The 20,354-nt window shown below is 44.8% G+C and overlaps 1 protein-coding gene across 4 annotated transcripts in view; it reads right to left on the reverse strand.

Moving 5' to 3' along the window:
* The window catches only part of RASSF8 (Ras association domain family member 8), a 129,692-nt gene extending 110,037 nt beyond the window's left edge, over positions 1-19,655 (reverse strand). For 3 of the 4 annotated variants that reach the window (XM_028747594.2, XM_028747598.2, XM_077935657.1), the window contains exon 1: positions 19,195-19,655. The gene's annotated coding sequence lies outside the window, so the exon portion shown is untranslated. Of the gene's footprint in view, positions 1-18,758; positions 19,049-19,194 lie in introns of those variants that run through there. The other variant, XM_028747599.2, reaches the window with a different exon arrangement.
* Between the last annotated feature and the right edge of the window lie 699 nt (positions 19,656-20,354).

Below are 20,354 nucleotides of genomic sequence, written 5' to 3' on the forward strand. Positions count from 1 at the left end.
CCTGTCTCCTCTCCTTGCAAGTTTGCTGTCTTTCCCTCCCCCCTCCCAGGCAGCCTCCTTTATCTCTAGCATCCCTTATCTCACTTCCGATTGGCAAACAATCAGTGGCTTTGTTTCAACACCCACTTCCCTCTTTCAAAAAAAAAAAAAAAAAAGCATGATCTGCTTTTTGTCCCTGGACAATTCGGCTCCAGGGACCACACACTCGCTCCACAGACATTTTCCCTTACTTTTTAGGAAGAAAAAAGTGTGTCTTATGGAGCGAAAAATACAGTAAGTTCACTTTGTGCCCTGGAAGACAGAGGTATCAACACAGTTTCAGCAAAAACACATACATCACAAAAACAGTTTTACAGTGGTGCCCCGCAAGACGAATGCCTCGCAAGATGAAAAACTCGCTAGACAAAAGGGTTTTCCGTTTTTTGAGTCGTTCTGCAAGACGAATTTCCCTATGGGCTTGCTTCATAAGACGAAACGTCTTGCGAGTTCTTGCGAGTTTGTTTCCTTTTTCTTAAAGCCGCTAAGCCGTTAATAGCCGCTAAGCCGCTAATAGCCGTGCTTCGCAAGACGAAAAAACCGCAAGACGAAGAGACTCGCGGAACGGATTAATTTCGTCTTGCGAGGCACCACTGTACAATTACTTGCCAAAGTTGAAACTTAGAACAAGTCATGATATCAAGGAAACAAATGCAGTAATCACCATGAAAAAACAGGAAGAATGCTGAACTGCATGCAAGTTATATATTACTCTAAGATTGGCGACAATGCGAGAGAACAACAAACTCAGCAAGATTCACCAATGCAGCAGACTGTTCTTATTGCCCCATCTTCAGATGATCAGATTTTGTTACAGTGCTTTAATACCTTTATGAATTAACCATCTGTTCAACAACATGAGAAAGCCAGAGTAAGATGAATAAAAACCCTCCCCATACAAAGTATTTTCTTTAAATATAAAACATGAGCAGAGAAAAGAAATGTAAGGCTTTTAACAGCAGCTTTATTTTATCTGATAAGCACAATGAGGAGAAAATAATGGTTTTCCTGCCCGTTGCTTACTTTTAAAAAAGTCAGTTCATGGAGATGGAAACTACCTAGCAAAAGAAACACATCCATATAAACAAAAATCTGTAAGACTCAAGATGGCACAGACGTTTAAGATGGGGCTTTTTCTTGTCCTATAAAAATCCCAATGGAACAGCTGTGGGAAAGATTTAAAGTTGTTAATCTAGCTTCAGTTTTAAGAAGATTTCAAAAAATAATACAACCTGTACAACTGTTTAATGCAACTGCCACTATAAAGGGAGAGAGACACATTTTAGATTACAAAAAATACACATGAGGGAGATAGCATAAGGTACAACAAATGCAATAAAAACTTCAAAATACATAAGAGCTTCAAAACATATTGATTCTCAGTTTGAAGAGGAAGGAGCAATCAAAGATCAGTAAGTATTTATAGCAACAGTAATTATATAGTCTGTCTTAATAAATACTTTTAATCATGTAATCTGCTTCAGAGAAACATGCCATTAGGTCACTATGCAAATTTACTGGTAGTTGTCTGTCAGACACAATAATTTAACTATAAGCAATCAAACCAGACTTACTTTGAAAAAGGGTACTATAAATCATTATAACTTAAACAAGTCAACTTCACAATTTTGTCTTAAAACTACACAGGACCGACTCCCCCCCACACACACACACACATTTTCTCTCTACAGTTCACATATTATGGCCACCTTGCACAATATTTCACCCCCTATATCTGTGCAGGAAAACCTTACTGACTTGGAGAGGATCTGCAAAGAGGAGTGGGACAAAATGCCTCCTGAGATGTGTGCAAGCCTGGTGGCCACCTACAAGAAACGTCTGACCTCTGTAATTTGCCAACAAGGGTTTTGCCACCAAGTACTAAGTCATCTTTTGCAAAGGGATCTAATACTTATTTCACTCATCTCTGACTTTTGTCTTCTGGGTTTCTGGGGGTTTTCCTGTTGTTATTCTGTCTCTCACAGCTACAATAAACCTACCATTAAAATTATGGACTAGTCATTTATTCGTTAGAGGGCAAACGGGCAAATTTAGCAGGGGATCAAATACTTTCCCCCCTCACTGTAGGCCAACAAAAGGGCCTCTGGGGATTATGCTTGCCTTATGTTTGTCATATTATATGCAGATTTTCGATGGGATTAAGGTCTGGAGACTGGCTAGGCCACTCCAGGACCTTAATGTGCTTCTTCTTGAGCCACTCCTTTGTTGACTTGGCCGTGTGTTTTGGGTCATTGTCATGCTGGAAAACCCATCCTCGACCCATTTTCAATGCCCTGGCTGAGGCAAGGAGGCGCTCACCCAAGATTTGATGATACATGGTCCCATCCATCGTCTCTTCGATGCAGTGAAGGTGTCCTGTCCCCTTAGCAGAAACACACCCACAAAGCATAATATGTCCACCTCCATGTTTGACAGTGGGGATGGTATTCTTGGGATCGTAGGCAGCATTCATCCTCCTCCAAACACGGCGAGTTGAGTTGATGCCAAAGAGCTTGATTTTGGTCTCATCTGACCACAACACTTTCACCCAGTTCTCCTCTAGGTCATTCAGGTGTGCACTGGCAAACTGCAGACGGGCCTGAACATGTGCTGTCTTGAGCAAGGGGACCTTGCGGGCTCTGCAAGATCTCAGTCCTTCACGGCATAGTGTGTTACCAACTGTTTTCATGGTGACTATGGTCCCAGCTGCCCGGAGATAAATGACAAGTTCCCCCCATGTAGTTCTGGGCTGCTTCATCACCGTTCTCCTGGTCATTGCAACTCCATGAGAAGAGATCTTGCATGGAGCCCCAGACCAAAGGAGGTTGACAGCTGCATAAACTCAAACAGGGGATCGTTTAAACTCTGCTAAATTATATAAACATTCCCACAATTTTGTGTTTCTTCCATTTGCAAATTATTGCACCAACTGTTGTCATCTTCTCACCAAGCTGCTTGGTAATAGTCTTGTAGCCCAGTCCAGCCTTGTGCAGGTCTACAATCTTGTCCCTGACATCCTTGGACAGCTCTTTGGTCTTGGTCATGGTGGCTAGTTTGGAATCTGCTGGATTGATTGCTTCTGTCAACAGGTGTCTTCTGTACAGGTAACTGTAAGGAGCTGGGATTACGGGTAAAACCTCTCCCTTACAGCAGGTGCTTCTAATCTCAGCTCATTACATACAGTGAAGATACCAGGTAGCCTGACATCTGGCTGGTTGATAGGAGATCAAATACTTATTTCACTCATTATAATGCACATCAATCTCTGACTTTTGTCTTCTGGGTTTCTGGGGGTTTTCCTGTTGTTATTCTGTCTCTCACAGCTACAATAAACCTACCATTAAAATTATGGACTGGTCATTTCTTCATTAGACGGCAAATGGGCAAATTTAGCAGGGGATCAAATACTTTCCCCCCCTCCCTGTACTAGCATCACAATAACAACAACAACAGTATAGAGCGGAGACACCATCAACACCACTTGGTCAAGAAATGACCAAACCATGGTTTGACAAGGACTGCATCAGTGCTAAAAAAAAGTTCTCATAAACTCATATCAAGTATTTGACTCCAATGCATCTCCAACTGCTCCATTAGACCCTCCTCCATCACAAAAAGCACTATAAGCAATTGTTGACTTGAAAGAAAAAGGAAGCAGCAAGAAATGACTGGACATGGGTTATCCAGGCAGCCAAACCCAGTAATCTTTCAACTTTCAAACTTGCTGGTAGTACAAGTTTTATAATGAAGTCTTAAGGTACTGTGGGCTGACATTATGAAATAAAAATGTCATGTTCAGACATTTCATCAGAGACACAAAAGTGTTAACTTCAGCTAGCAGACTCAGAAACAGAGGAATGACGGGGTTTCTTTTTTCTTTTTCTTTTTACATTTCATGATCATTTGACTATTTGTTCACAATTTGTGACACGTGTGCAAAGATTGTTATTTGATTCAACTCTCAGATTCACATGACAACAACAGGGACTAGGGGGAATGTAACTGAACTTTAAACAAGAATCTGGAAGTCCAGAAATTTATGATTCACATGAACTAAACCCCTTTTTAAAACACATTTTCCCCAGGCAGTCCAGCATTCCTAAAACTTTTTCAAAAGCTGGTACAGGGGTAAGCTGCAATTTATGAAGTTGCAGTACACGCTGAACATTTACCTACAGCTTACGTGGATTTGGCAACTCAGAGAAACAAAATCCTATGCTTTAGTCCACTAATGCTCCTCAACCTAGCGGTTTCAAGATAAAAGTGAATCTGTTTTTCTTCAGTGCAGACAATCTCTTAATTATTCTATACAAATATAGAGGGATGGAAACCTCTGCAAAAACTTTTCCTCTCAGATGCCACTTTACCCTAGAGTCATTTTGAAGTCAACTAAAGCACTACACAAACAAAAAAAGTACCAGTAACTATCAGTCTAAAGAAGTGTCACTAAGGATCACATGAAAAATTGTTTTAGAGTAGTGGATAATTACTTCTTATAATGAAGATTAGCCAGGAATAGTTGCTTAATCAAATTCAGCTCACAAACATGCTTGAATGACAGAACCAATAAACATATTTCCCTAAATCTGCCTAGATGTCATTTTTCAAAATGAACTCCGGTAAAAGGCATTTTTATGCGATATTTTTAAAGCGGTTTTATGTTGTTTTAATTACATCTGTAAGGCACCTTGGGAGGATTTCCCTGAAAGGCAGCATACACATTTCTTAAATAAAATTCAATGCAAGTCAAAAAACAAACAACTCTTAGAAGAAGAAGAGGAGTTTGGATTTGATATCCCACCTTTCACTCCCTTTAAGGAGTCAATGCTCAAAACTAAGTCCCACTACGATCAATGAGACTCAGGCGTGCAGAGGGTTACAAACTTAAGTGACAAAATTCTCTTGTACAATTATTTATTGTAAAGCCAGAGTATCTTCTATGGAATTTCCATAAGAAGGGAACCTGAAATTCTAACATTAAAAGCTGCCATTTTTAAAGCCACTCTCTTCTTCGGAAATCAACGGCCTTAGAGTCTGTCTTATGGCTTTAACTAGACTGACATTCACATGAATGGCTCCTGAACAACTACTTTGAAAAAAATGTTTTTTGAAAATAGCACTGCATGCAGAAAATTAAATGCACTGACACCTGAAAAGTGGAGTAATTGGTCAAGGTAAATATGTGGGTGAACCACGTTCCTTCCGTTACACAATAAAAACTCCATTGCTCATCCCCTTGCTAATGCTTCCGCCTCTTCCTATTGCTGGCTCTCTAGACCAGGGGTCGGCAACCTGCGGCCCACGGGGGTCATTTTACCAGCCCATGAGCTGCCCCCGAACTGAGCCACCAGCTGAGTCCCCGCACGCTGCACTAAACCAGCGCAATGCGGGGAGTCGCATGTGCAGACGTCGAAAATCGCTCATGCGTGCCCGCAATCTGGCCCACAGAGGGGGCTCCACAGCAGTGAACCCCCCAGGCAAGGTCAGCCTTGCCGACCCCTGCTCTAGACAGAAGCCCTCCCCCTCCCCCAGCAGAGAAGCACTTTGTACCCCAACAGGAAGAGGTGGCAATGACAGAGTGGGGAGCCAACAGCTTAGTATATAGAGTGCAAAATTCATTATAGGCACACATTTAAGTTTTTTTAAAAAAACAGCTCAAAACTCATTCTCAGCATTGAGAATTTCTTTATTCTTGTGCATTTGCCTCAATGCTTTAAAGGATTTTCTCATTAGGAAAATCAGGGTTGGTTTACACAGGTGAGCTGCCTCTGTGCAATCCCTTCTGCCAACTCCTAAGTACACGGATTATACAGATAAGTATATTATATTATACATTATTATATTATACATTATATTATACATTAACACATTAGTGCTGCACTTTTTGGAAATGGCACGATAATGGAAAATGGGCACCCACCTGTAGAGTTCACACAGGTAGGGCTTGCATATTTCAGCCTCCCCCCTCCCCCTATCCAGGCAGCCTACTTGCATAAAATGCATAGTTACCATAGCTAACTCCCGGGACTATAGAAGGAGCAGCTGAAGGAACTTTGCTTCCCCTTCCCTACTGGAAAGAACATCTGGCTCCCATTGCCAGCTGTCTTGGTACTAAAGAAGTGAAGGAAGCAGAGTGTGACCTCTCCCCACCAGTCAGAGGCATGTGGGCTGCAGGGTCACTGTGGTACTTTTATCCCAGGAAAATCACCAGCTGGATACAAATGCCTGTAACAAGTCACCACTTTATTTTGGCCTTGTCAAACCAGATCTCCCTCCCGGACCTTTTCACTTCTGTGTCATATTCTTTTTCGTTTGTAAGTCTGAGGGCAAGGCCTGCCTTTTATTTAAAAAAATTGTGAGCCAAATTGAGATATATTTGCCTGAAAATAAAAGGGTAACAGGCACAGCACCTGGAACTGGTCATCCTCACATTGTTTCATCCTATTATATTAAAAGTATTCAATAATATACTGTTCAAGCATGATCAATACTGTGCTAAGTGAGATTCAGCATCTAGTATCTAAGTAACTTCCAAAGGCCTGGGAAGCAGACATATATCATCAACCCTCCCGCCCCCCCTATTCTGTCAGCACTACTGCAGAAAGCCAGGAACCACAGACCTCCAGCTATCTAAGAGGCCCGGGGGGGCTAACTGTGAGACTGCTTTCCAGACACGGTCAGAAATTGGAGCAAAGCACATTTCTATTATTTATAAAACTTGTTCACTGTGTGTTCTGTGTACACAGAAATATTTCAAATAAAGAAATACTAAGTTGGTTACAGTGCAGTGTAGTTGTTAAGAGTGTCAGACAAGGACCTGGGGACCAGGGGTCAAATTCCCACTTGGCCATGAAGCTCCGCAGGGGACCTTGGGCCAATCAATGCCTCTCAGCCAAACCCAGCTCACAGTTGTGGTGGGATTAGATGAGAAGGGAGAGAACCAAGTCCGCCAGCCTGTGCGAAAAAGGTTTGATAGGAATGCAATGATTAGATTAATAATAGCATAATTACATTCCACAAGATATATGGAAATTAGGCAGAAATGTATAATCCTTTGCCATTTTCCCATTCAAATGATTGCTGATTTGCCTATATGTTTAGAGAACTTTCTTTGCTAGTTGAAGCTGAAGCGGTGAAGGCTCCAGCTGCAACGCCCAACAATATCCACACAAAAACCAGACAGTAGTAAGTCTCAAATTATACCTGGTGCTCTAAAGAAGAGAAATAAAAAGATTAGGTTTCCTAATCTGTCCACATCCACAAAAGATAACATCTTAGCAGAGACATAACAAGTAGCTGTTTACATTTCCCCCTCTTTTCAGGTATCTGATGTGTGCATACTATCTAGGCCTTTTCAGCTTAAATGAAGGTTACAGAATTTTTAAAGAGTCTTAGGAAACGTGTATGTGCACATTCGCATAACACATAGATTTGAGAACATCACAGACTGAAGTAAACCAACACCCAAGACTATTCAGTCATAGGCAAGATGCTTGTTCATACACACAACAGTCTATCTTGGGGGGGGGATTAAACATAAATAGTAGCCTTTATCATACAACCAGCTAAATAGTCAAAATTCTGAGCAAGTTGAGTAAAGCTATTTGCTCTTCAGGCTGGATATTAAGTGAACACACCCAGTAGGCGTGGGGTGGGTAAGTATCTTGAAGTTTATGGTACATTTGAAGCTAGGACACACTGCACCATACACTAGTTTTGTCATAAAAGCAAAATAATTCATTAGTGACTCGTTGCTGTCTTTAAGCAGTCTTTAAAAAGAAAAACGAGCAGCCATCCTACAAGAATAATAAAATGCAGATCAACACTGTCACCCAAAATTGAGTCTAGACTCACAAGAGCAGCCAAGACTAGCGCCCATTGGGACAGAAGGCAACAGGTGAAAGCAGATTCAGCTGCAGGTGCAACCAACTAGTCCTGTTTTGCCACATTTTCCTCCTTCCTGAATTCTGCAGAGAACATAGACACTGAGGATGAGGAAGCTGAGAACCAGAGCTACCCCATCCCCACCCTGGACTGGTTGTAAGCAACAGGGTAGTGTGAGTTGCTGGCATCTGGTGTGGGCAAGCCGCTGGTGCTGCCGGAGCGCTCCCCTACTGGAGCCCAGCGGGGCCATGCTGCGTAGGGTGGCAGCCTGAGGGGGAGGCAGTGGGCAGGCGCCAGCCCCATGCTGCCATTTTAGGCAGCGCAGAGCCTGCAGGCACCTGAGCCACTGTATCACTCCTGGGAGAGAGGTGTGTCTCGGGTGCACTGCAGGCCCCGCGGTAAGTGCCACCCAGTGCCCCCCGCTCCCCTAGCTACACCTCTATTCCTGATGCCCATGGGGAAGAGCACCAGGCTGGGCTGCACTGGGGTTGCCCCTTGCCCACCTCCCTCCGCCTGTGCCTGCTCACTGTAGGCCAGGGCTGTTCTGCTGCCTTCGCTGGGGCGGGGAACCCCAAGAAAGCCAGTGACTGCGTGGGGGTGCCAGGTTGCACCCCCCCCCCCCGGAATGTTGTGCTCGGGGCCATGGACCCCCTGCCCCACCCACGGTTGTAAAACAAGGATCCAGTGGAGGCTGGCTGAGGGCAGGATGAGCTTCATGAAGCTGTGACCAATTCATCCTAATAGACCAGCCTTCACTGCACAACATGGAAATGGTTATGTACAAAGGCACTTGATAAACAGGGAAACACCAGCAAGATGTGTTTAACAGTTAGGTGAACCTTATAAGGCATGCAGTGAATAAGGGAGCCAGGGCTGAGGAGAAGAAAGCACAAAAGACAACAAGGCATGCTAAAAGTCTAAGCCTGTAATCTGCAATAGTCTGCTATGAATTTGTGAGGTGCCTGGACTCCTCTTCTAATCTCTGGGCGCCAGACACTGGGTTTAGCATTGTAAAATACAGACCTATCTAGTCTTCCCGAGTCCAGGACAGCCTGAATGGCCCAGTGGGTAAGCAACAAAGACAGGGTGATGGTAAAAAGGTAAAGGTATAGGACCCCTGGTCTTGCTTTCAGGCTGAGGGAGTTGGTGTTTGTTCACAGACAGCTCTTCCGGGTCATGTGGCCAGCATGACCTCTGGTGCAACGGAACACAATGACAGAAACCAGAGTGCACGGAAACGCTGTTTGCCTTCACGCCACAGTGGTACCTATTTATCTACTTGCACTGGCGTGCTTTCGAACTGCTAGGTTGGCAGGAGCAGGGACTGAGAAACAGGAGCCCATCAAGGAAGCCTTCAACAAGGCAAAGACTTTCTGCCAGATGAGAGGGGTGAAGCGCCTCCCTGAGCTGAAGAGATAGTCAACAGGAGACAAAAGGCAGATTTGCAGGAGGGAGGGGCAGATCTGAAGTGGGCAGTGGTGTAAGCTGAAGGAGAAATAGTTGTGTTTGGCAAGCAGTTTACAAGCTGGAGAAAGGGGGAATCAGAGCATCATGGGGCTGGCAGTTTTGCATCCCACGTTGCAGCCATGAGAGAGACGGAACCAGCTTTGAGTGTAATGCTTTGAACCCCTCTGCATTAAGCTCAGGTTGTAAATACAGTCAAATGGAATCCGTTCTGAAAATCCATTTGACTTCCAAAACCAGGGGACCTCAAACTACGGTTCGCGGGCTGCATCTAACCCGCCAGGCTCTTAAATCTGGCCTTCCAGTCGAAACACAGAGCCAGGTTTACCTCAGCGCGCAGGGACTGACTGAACGGGTGGCAAGGCTTCCGCGGCTTCCGACTGGCTGCAGGAAGTTCCTGCAGCCAATCAGAAGCCTCACCACCCGCTCAGTCAGTCCCCACGCGGTAAGGTAAACCCAGCGCAGCGTTTCCGTTGAAAAGAACGCGCGCGTGCACTTAGTCCCTTCGGCCTGTTGCCTTTCATGCATGCATGCGTGCCCACCGCAGTGGTGAGGTGGGGATGCGGAAGTAGCCTAAAAATGTAAAAGTATAGAGAACAATCTCATTAATTCAGTTTAATGGATACAACACCCACTGCTAATTAGAAGAATTCCATTTATAGACATGAATAAATGAACTAAGCGATGACCAATCGGTAAAAAAATTAAAATCTTACTCAACAGGCACAATTTTGTAAATTTGTTTGTAACTGTTGTATAGTGTTGCAGAATCATCTATGTTATCCGTGATTTTGAGTGCTGTTATACTGCCAGTGTTTAAACTGGGAAGGAATCATTATGGAGATCTAGTAAAATACCTACATTCACCGCTGGATTTAACAAGACTGACAAGGAACCTATAACTGCGGTTCTTTGAGTGGTCATCTGTGCCGTCATGAGTATGAGTTTTGTGCCTGCACAGTGTCAGGTTCAAAACGTTATTGAGCTAAGCAGTAAAGATTTGTCAAAATCCTGCTCACAAACTCACAATAAAGACCTAGGAGCATGGTTCCAGCCTTACTACCTGTGCAGGACAGTCTCAATAGCAACGTTCGCTTGGCACTGCTTCTGAGGAAAGCCTCTTTTTCTCCTCATCTTTTTTTCATTCTGTATACTTTCTCTTTCTTTGCATTTTAAAATTTTTGATCATTACTACACCTAGTAAACTGGCTAAAATGTATAAGGAAATTTCTAATAATTGTTGGAAATGCCAACAAGCAGATGAACCCTTTTTCAAATGTGGTGCAATTGTAGGAAAGCAAGGGCATTTGGGGAAATGATATGTGATAAGATTAAAAAGATGTTTAAAGTGATGATACTAACCCTATATGAAGCTTTCCTTTTAGAGATTATAGGGACAGAAAGTCCCAAAATGGTTGATTAAATTGTTTACACTTCCAGAGTTAATGCTAGATACATTACTTGTATTAAATGAGTCACCATAGCCGCTAGAGGGCCATGAAAATGTGTGTCCCAGGCTTTTTAGACTCGGTCTACCCAAACCAATGGGGCACTTGAGTTGTCAGATGTGAAATATATTGGCATCATTTTCAGCTCTCCTGTCCACTGCATAGTCATAATACAGTGGTACCTCGCAAGACGAATGCCTCGCAAGACAAAAAACTCGCTAGACGAAAGGGTTTTTTGAGCTGCTTCGCAAGACGATTTTCCCTATGGGCTTGCTTCGCAAGACGGAAACGTCTTGCAAGTTTGTTTCCTTTTTCTTAACACCGTTAATACAGTTGCGACTTGACTTCGAAGAGCAACTCATAGAACGCGGTGTGGTAGCCTTTTTTGAGGTTTTTAAAGACTTTGGTGATTTTTGAAGCTTTTCCAAAACTTTCCCGACACCGTGCTTCGCAAGACGAAAAAAATCGCAAGACGACAAAACTCGCGGAACGAATTAATTTCGTCTTGCGAGGCACCACTGTATGCTTTTAACATTCCTAATGCTGTGACTACAGAAACACCTGCTTGAAAAGCAGCTCACTTATGTCCCTCACACCCCTTGTTCAAGGGAACACCTCCGATCTGCAGATACAAAAAAATTCTGAGTAACCAATTGTTTTCCTGTTTCCATATATCATGCCTTTGAATACTGCTGCTGCTACTACTAATACTACTAATCACGTAACTCCTCCTTAGGCTATGTACCCATTAGCAGCTTAAAACGCAACTAGGTTGTTCTCTTCCCACTTTGCATTTCAAGATTTATTTGTGCCTTGCTGTGCACACCAGAGAGGGGGCAAGGTTGTCTTCAACCAGTGCATGTTACTTGTTTTTCTTCTCACACCCCGCCCCACATAGCCATTGAGGAGTTCTAGGATGTACATACTTAGCTTAGTACTCAAATGTACATACTTAGCTTAGGTTTTCTAGTTGAACTGAAGCTGGTTGGAGGAAAAGTGCATCAAACAGTTGTACTTCGCAAGAAACGACACCACTGACATGCATTGTGGCTGCAGCTTCAAAAACTAACAGTGGGAGTGCAAATGGCAATGTATACAGGGCCTACTATTAAAATAACTTCCTCCAAAATAGTTCAAATTCATGATGATCAAAATGATCATTAAAATGATAAAAAAATTGACTGTTCAACTACTTTAATTCACTTCAAATTATAACAAGGACTGTAGGGATGCTGTGAAGACCAGACTCTTATGAAGAACATCTTCCCTTCTAAACGTAAGCACTTCTCAGTAAAGCACATCCCAACTTTTAAAATTTTGCTTCTGTTTTATACTAGTCCTACTCATTCAACGAGGCTGAACAACCACAGACATTTGTTCATTAAAAACAAAGTAACTTCAAGACGCTGGAGATCTTTCAACTAGAATATTTTGGAAGTTTGGATCTCAAAAGGCATGGGGCTTGATACATGTGACAAACCACCTTAAAATGTGAACACTGTATAGGAAAGAGGAGCACCACCTTTTCTGTAACATGGTTTGATTTTATTCAATATGCACAATCCATTGAATACGGCTTTTGCCAACCAAGAACACACAGGACACTGTGGAATGGTACTTTCAATTAATCACTTTATTGATTAAGAGACATCACCTTGCCAACAAAGGTCCGTATAGTTCAAGCTATGGTTTTCCCAGTAGTGATGTATGGAAGTGAGAGCTGGACCATAAAGAAGGCTGATCGCCGAAGAATTGATGCTTTTGAATTATGGTGCTGGAGGAGACACTTGAGAGTCCCATGGACTGCAAGAAGATCCAACCTCTCCATTCTGAAGGAAATCAGCCCTGAGTGCTCACTGGAAGGACAGATCGTGAAGCTGAGGCTCCAATACTTTGGCCACCTCATGAGAAGAGAAGACTCCCTGGAAAAGACCCTGATGTTTGGAAAGATGGAGGGCACAAGGAGAAGGAGACAGCAGAGGACGAGATGGCTGGACAGTGTTCTCGAAGCTACCAGCAAGAGTTTGACCAAACTGCGGGAGGCAATGGAAGACAGGAGTGCCTGGCGTGCTCTGGTCCACGACTAAACAACAACAGAAAACTGAAAAGCCTGGGAAAATGGCACAGGGATTATTAAATGAAAGGTTAAATAAAAGGTATTTGCTACTCAAGTTTTCCATGAATCAAATGTAACACTATTTTCTTTCAGCATAGATAAAGTAACACACACGGTTCTATGTGCAATTTCATATTTCCTTTTCAAATGCAGAATGTGTTGGGTGGTGTATAATATTAAAAATACATTCTCAGGGTTTCTCAAGACTAGTGACAGCCCTTAAGTTTGAAGTTCGTAAGCAGAATCTTAGAGCCAAATTTGAACTCATGTTTGACACACGGGCCAGAGGTTCCCCCTCCTGATCTAGACCTGCACATTTCTAAATCTTGCCATGCATATTTTTAACACAACCACACTTGTATTCCATCCTTCCTACAATGTGGATTTATTTTCCGTAATAGTTTTCTTCATCATCTTTGATAAATGTGATACAATGTGTAGCTAATTTTAGATGTAGCATTTTCATGCTGCTGAATACGTAGGACAATATTCATGCATCTGAATGGACCAACCAATATATATCCTTATCCCTCACAGACTCAGCAGCAAAACTCCCTTCCCTAAGCACATGCTTGAGTGGTATGTGTGCAACCCCACTCACCCCACCATGCAACCGACTATTTGAAAATGCTAACACAAGAATAATGTCACAGCAAGTCTAAAGGTTAACCAGCTGACAAGCTGGCTGAGTATCAGCTTCAAAAATGGGCATGTACAAATTTACCTCTCACCTTTAACTCATTTTGTAAAGAGTGCACTTTTTGCCAATGAGCATTACACTAAGCAGCAAATACTTTGTTTTGTTTGAAGGTTCTGAAACTTGAGGTGCACATTAGACTTGAGTAAATATGGCAACCCTCCTCCAATGGTTGAGACATCCTGAAAACCTCAGCAAACAGGTGGATCCAAATGGGTGAAGGCCCCATGCCAGTTGGGGTTTTATAGGCCAATGTCAGCAGTTTCAACTGTGCTCAGAGCAAACTCAAATTAAGTGCATATCTTTAATTTGCCTTATTGGATTAGGTGTTTGGACTCTGAATAGAGAAAGAGGCAGCAGCAAACACTCAAACCCCAAGTCCAATACTCCTGTACACACTGGCTCCTCTTCCATCTTTGCATGCTGAACATGAAGATCTGAAGGTAGATTCTAACAGTCTTCAACTGACAATCCTCCTACTTTGGTAGCCTATTTAGAACTAAGTCAGACCATGGCTTCAAGCAAATGCATGCACTCTCAGGGAGGAGATTGCAACTGCTTCACTTCGCCCCCATCATGTTCTTCTGCATCATGTTGAGCTAAACCATGGCTTTGCTTAGCATGTTGCCAAAGCCTAGGCTTGTGGTTTAGTTCTCTCCAGACTAACCACGAGCTGTAAAACAAACCCTGGCTTAGTGTAACATGTGAAGCAGGCATGTCACTTCTCATCATTTGTTCACACCCCTTGGAATTAATGTCAAGCCCAATGTGGCAATCCTACAGTACCTAAAGAAAGCTGCAAGTTCATAAAAAGCCAGGCAATATTTTTAGCAAAAAGAAAATACTTCCACTGAATATAAGCAGAAGCAGGTTATGTCAAGCCAACCATGACACAGGTGGAGAGTTGCAATATTAAACAAAGTATTACTGAACTATTCCTCAAGAGACTAAGTGCAGCATACAGGCTAAATCTGGGGTGAGGAACCTCTGACTTGCAGGCCAATCATGGCCAGGCAGGAGCCCCAATTTGGCCTGCAAGGCAGTTTCCCCCAAACCATGTTCACTTGCCTATCAGTTGACACCACTAATTTGGCACTGGCTGCTTGATCCTGTTCCCAGGAGGCAACAAGATTGTGTGGCCAAGGCAGCAGGATTTAATTCTTGCTCATCAGCTGAGCATGGGGGAAAGCACCCTTTGAAACAGCTTGCAAAGAGGCTTTTGCAAAAGGCTACCTTAAACCCTTTTTCAAGTTTCCCTAATTCCCCATTAAGTTCCCCCCTCAAATTCCTGATATCAGGCAATATTATGGAGAAAGGGGGTGACTTAGAAAAGCTTTTTCTCCTTTTCTTTCCTCTGGGAGGGGGGCTGTCTTTTTCTCCTTTGCCAGGAATTTGATACCCACCTGTCAAATTTGGCCCATGATGCTGACCCTGATAAGGATATGGCCCTTGGAACCAAAACACACTTTCCTTTTTTTAAAGAAGAAGAAGAAGAAGTTGCTGCTGCAGGCAGATTTGAGTTAGATCAGGGACCAGCAAACTTTTTTGGGAGGGGGCCGGCTCACCATGCCCCAGTCCTTTTGGTGGGCCGGGCTGCACGCGCACGTGGCGGAGGGGGCTCTCCCCCTCTCCCCCAGTCCTCCCCTTCCCCTGCCTACCTTCTCCGCCGCTCTGCCTGCGGTTGGGAGCCGGCGGCGGCTCTCCTTTCCGGGCCAGCTTTCCCTTTCCTATAAAAGCCCAGCCCCCTTCCTCCGCAGGGCGGGGAGAAGCCAGGAAGAGGGGAGGAGGAGGGGCTGCCGCAGTGTGTGTGAGGGAGAGAGGGGGGAATTGCGGGGGGAAATGGCGCCATTTAGAAAAAATGGTGATCGCACCAATCCAAGCAGTGACTCCAGAACCGTCCGCGGGCTGGATCCAGAGGGCAATTGGGCCTGATCCAGCCCGCAGACCTTAGTTTGCGGACCCCTGAGTTAGATGAATTATAACATTCCAGGATGCAGAATAAACTCTTAGCAAAATATAATTCCTCTCATTTACTTCACAACAGCTCTCACTAGAAAGTAAAATGAGCTTAAGTGGTCCTCAGACCAATGATCCATCTCCAGATATGGCTTTTTAGCCTTATCTGGATGCTTGAACTATCAGATGCTGTTCAAGCAAAGTACTTCAACACCTGGATGGCACAGATCAATGAAACTAAAACCTCTTTTTCTGTTGCCACAGTTCCCCTTTCACAGTCTTCCTTTAAAGTCTATACTACTGAAAAATCAACAACAGCTGAAGAACACGTGCTACCATACAACTCTGAATACAACAACAATGCTGCACAGCATGATGCTTTGTTCAGTAATCCCGGATTATAGAAAGCATTACAGTTTCTTTTGTTGAAAACAATCCTGTTTTTGAGTACCTTATTGGAGTAAACAAGAAAACTAATTTTGAAAACTGTATGTTAAGATTAGAATTACTAAGTACCTTGTTTAATGCACCAATCTATTCCACACTATGGTTCTCAATTTTTACAGACAAACATTTTTAGTGCATAAGTGTTCAGAGTCCTTATATCAGCAGTCTTTACCAGGCCATATAATAAGGAAGATCTGCATGATGCACCCTCATATTGCAATCGGGGGGGGGGGGGGTAGGATTGCCGAGGCTAAAAGAACAGAGGGCTTCCTAAGGCCATCTAACCAGTGTTAGAAACTGGACAGAAAAGTCATTTGTCACATGGCTCTTGGAATGTAGGTTATGGGCACAAAAACATAATGGCTAGTCACCATTTCGCACCCCCACCCCCAGTTCAGCAGCACTTTCTATTTATTTTTCTGAAATGCAGGAAGTAATTCATAATTCACACTAGTGGCACATGGTTAATATCACATTTTTAATAGTAATTCTTAATTGGACACCACAAACATAAATGGGGTTCAGCCCCTGCAATAGCAGCCAAAACCACAATAATAATAATAATAATAATAATAATAATAATAATAATAATAATAATAATTTATTATTTATACCCCGCCCATCTGGCTGAGTTTCCCCAGCCACTCTGGGCGGCTCCCAATCAGTGTTAAAAACAGTACAGCATTACATATTAAAAACTTCCCTGAACAGGGCACAAGTCATTTGAATAATTAATATTTACAAATACTGGGTGTTGGTGTGGTATACTATATGTGTTATGTAATGTATTGTGCTAGATTTGAAGTTACATGTTTGGGGTGGGGAGGAGAGGCAAAGCGGCGCACGGAAGGCAGCAGCCAGCAATCCAGCAGCGAGCTCATCGGTGGGGGGGAGGCGAGGCAAAACAGCACTTAAGCGTTGGAAGGCAGCAACTTTGGAGTCGGGCGGGGAGGCATTTCTGCTCCATGCCCTCAGCGGCAGCTTGGCGTCTCATGCTGCTGCGAGGGAAGTGGCAATTGTTAATGTACATTACAAACATAAATGGGGCTCAGCCTCAGAAGTAGCCATTATAAGTCATTTGAAAATTTAATATTTATAAATACCAGTATATATATACTCTTAAGACCATGTTGCCACTTCAGCAACTGCAGTCACAGTTAAACATGTCTATTATACCAAAATTCTAGGAAGAACAGACCTAACAGCACAATCCTAACCATTTCTACACAGAAATAGATCCCACTGAATTCAAAAGGACTTGCTGCCTGGCAAATGGGATTGGGATCGCAACCTAATTCATTATTTTTTAGCAACACCTCCCCAGCAGCATGCTTATGAACACTCCATTCGCAAGATGACATTTTTTGCAGGACTGCCTGTACAGCCCTGTTATATGAAAGGTTCTGGGATGCCACATTTACCATGGCAAACTAACTATGTAAGTGTTAGTGCATTTTGGAGACCTTCCTTTTAATATCCAGAATTTGAGAATCTCTTAAAACATTAAAAGAATACTGTAAGCACCATCCTCCCTCTCCCACTTGATGGCTGTCATGTCCACTCAAGAGCGTGGTAAACAAGGTGTCAGACGTACGCTACTGTGGCATAAACGAAATGAACATTTGTAGGCTAGTCTACAAATGGGAGTGTGCATCCCCAATCAATACCTCATGTGGATATTATTGGGCACAAATATTACCTCAGTCTGGAAATGGGCCAGAAAAACTTTCAGTTTCACAATCTTATTTAAATGAACTCCAGAAAACATCCATTTGCCCTACAAATGTGCGTGTAAATGGCAGAAATGGCAACCTCAGATTAATCTGCGAAACAGACAGCAGCACTACCCAAAACAAAACCAGATTTTTGCAGATTATACACTGGAAGAGAGCAAGCTATTCCACTGCTAGCCCAATTCAAGTCCACAAACATACACATTTTCTGCATAAATTGGCCAGATTAGAAAGCTTCAACCCTTGATAGAACAAGAGCAAAAGCATTCTATTGCAATCATCTGAAAACTCTCGTGCCCAAATCAATGGACAGAGATTTATTTACTGTCTCTTCACAGTCCAGTGAGCATTCAATTCTAACTAGCAGTGATGCTGCCAAAACTGGGTAAAACCACAAGTCAGGCTTTGTAACTCTGCAGCTCAGGCAGGCAGCATGGTTTGGTCAGGGATGCATTTATTTTCCTTCAACATTCCTGCCCTCAACCCTCCCATTTTTGCACAGGCATGTTATCTCTTCTGCCTTCCAATGCAGGATGTGATAAGTGTTAAACCTTCCGAAAGTGCCCTTCCCAATATTGCATTTTCATTTATAAACATTACTCAAACCCATAAGCAATAGTAACTTGCAATTTAGCAAAAGCTCTGCTGACGTTATCAAAATGACATGGAAACGCTTAACTGCAGAGCCCAGGATTAGGAGTTTTGAAACACACATAAGGCAACTGTGTACCATTATCAGTGACTCATAGGAAGAGTCACCACAGACCTTTAGAAAGGAGCTTGCTGCTGCTGCTGCTGCTGCTGCATGGACCAACAAACCAAAACCCATCCGTTCAACCCCTTCTACGGTGAGACTAAACTAGACTGATTCAAACCTTCCTATTAAAAAAAAAACCCTGAGCCACTCCTGCAGCGGCAAAGTTGATTTATTCCCCGCGGCTGGATCCCAGGCGTGCTTTTACTCCGAGTATTTCTACCCCGTTCTGCAGGTCTTCCAGGTAGGTGCCCACGGGCTCCTCTTTCCTCGCTGCACAAGCTCGCCACTTCGCCGAGGAGAGGAGGGGCAAGGCGGTAGTGCACTTATACTTGAGGGGGATTTTTCCTGACGCCACAGAGCAGCGACCCTCTCGAGGCACCAGGACCGAAAGCGCAGCCTGCCGCGTCGACGCAGCCCGAGTCCAAGCCCAGGCGCCCCCTCAACTCGGGCGAGAGCGGGCGGCCCCGGCCAGTTTCCCTGGGAGGGAAGGCGAGAGGCAGGAGAAGGAGGGGCGGGAGAGAGAGAGGACGCAGAACGGGAGAGGAGACGCTGCGGGGAAGGGAGGGAGGGGGCCGGGGAAGGAGCCCAGCCTGGCCGGGCGGGGGGGGGGGCAGGGCGCGCCGGGACAGTGGCCCAACTCGCAAGTTCCGACTTACAGCCTTTCTGCAGCAGACTCCAGCCCGGCCGGGGATCCGCCTCGGGAGCGCTGCAGCAGCCGCCGCCGCCGCCGCCTCCTCTCCGCGCCAAGCGCCTCCGCCCCGGGCGCGCAGCGCAGGCAGTCCCCGTGGCTTCCCGCGGCGGGCGCCGAAGTTCGCGTCTCCTTCCTCCGGCAGCCCCGGGCGCCGCCGAGCCGCCCCCTCCCCTCCCCCGGTGGGGCGGAGCTCCTCCTCCCGCGCCCCTCGGCGCCTCCTCTCCGCGGCTCACGGGCGCTGCTGCTGCTGCTGCTGCTGCGCCGGCGCCCGCCCCCTCGCTCTGGGCGCGCGGCGGCGGCTCCGCCAGAGATGCTGCGTAACGGAACTGGGAGGCGAGCACGGCATTGTGGGAGCCCTGCAAGCAGCGGCCCGGGGAGGGCCCGTCCGCACGACGCCTCGGCTCGGCCCGCTTCGGCGCGGCTTCGCACGTGCCGCGGATGCGTGACGCAGAGCGCGCCCCCTGCAGCTCCCCGGGAGCAGGAGCCGCGCGGCAGCGCCTCGGCCCGCGCTGGCCTCGCTGCGCGCCTCCTCCCCGCGGGGCAGCCTTGCTTACCCTGCGGGAATTTTGTGAGGCCAGGTCAACTGCACTGCAGCACACATGGGGTTTGCGTCAGGTTCATGAGTCTCCCACCTTCCAAAATGAGTCCGAGGATGGAGAAGTCCAGGAAGGGGGGGGGGGGCGTGTCCGCCCCCGATCAAGTAAAACGATAAGCATACTGGTAACTAACTGACCAATCACGTCGGTTCTTCCCCCCAACAAACATTCTGGCTACGCCCATGGTGGGTTCCATTAATTACAAAGGTAAACCAGGTGTGAGCCTTTCACGTTTGAAGTCACAATGGAAATATGTGTCCCACGAGTTATATTCCTATTCATTTTAAAAAATACCTAACATGGGTTCAACATGTTAGGTACTGCTAAATAGGAAAGCTACTACTGAAGCAGGAGAAAATCTGCTAGAAACATGTATTATTCACTTACAAACTACTGTATTACTATTATTATTATTATTATTTCCACTTTGCAAACATTAACTTTTTAATTATTTCCTGTACTGCTCTGAGGGTAAATTTGTAAGTGTGGGAGAATTGTTTTGTCATTCAAGTTCAAAATGTGCAGTGAC

This window comes from Podarcis muralis, chromosome 10 (genome assembly GCF_964188315.1).
Source record: "Podarcis muralis chromosome 10, rPodMur119.hap1.1, whole genome shotgun sequence".
In the NCBI taxonomy this organism is placed as follows: domain Eukaryota; kingdom Metazoa; phylum Chordata; class Lepidosauria; order Squamata; family Lacertidae; genus Podarcis; species Podarcis muralis.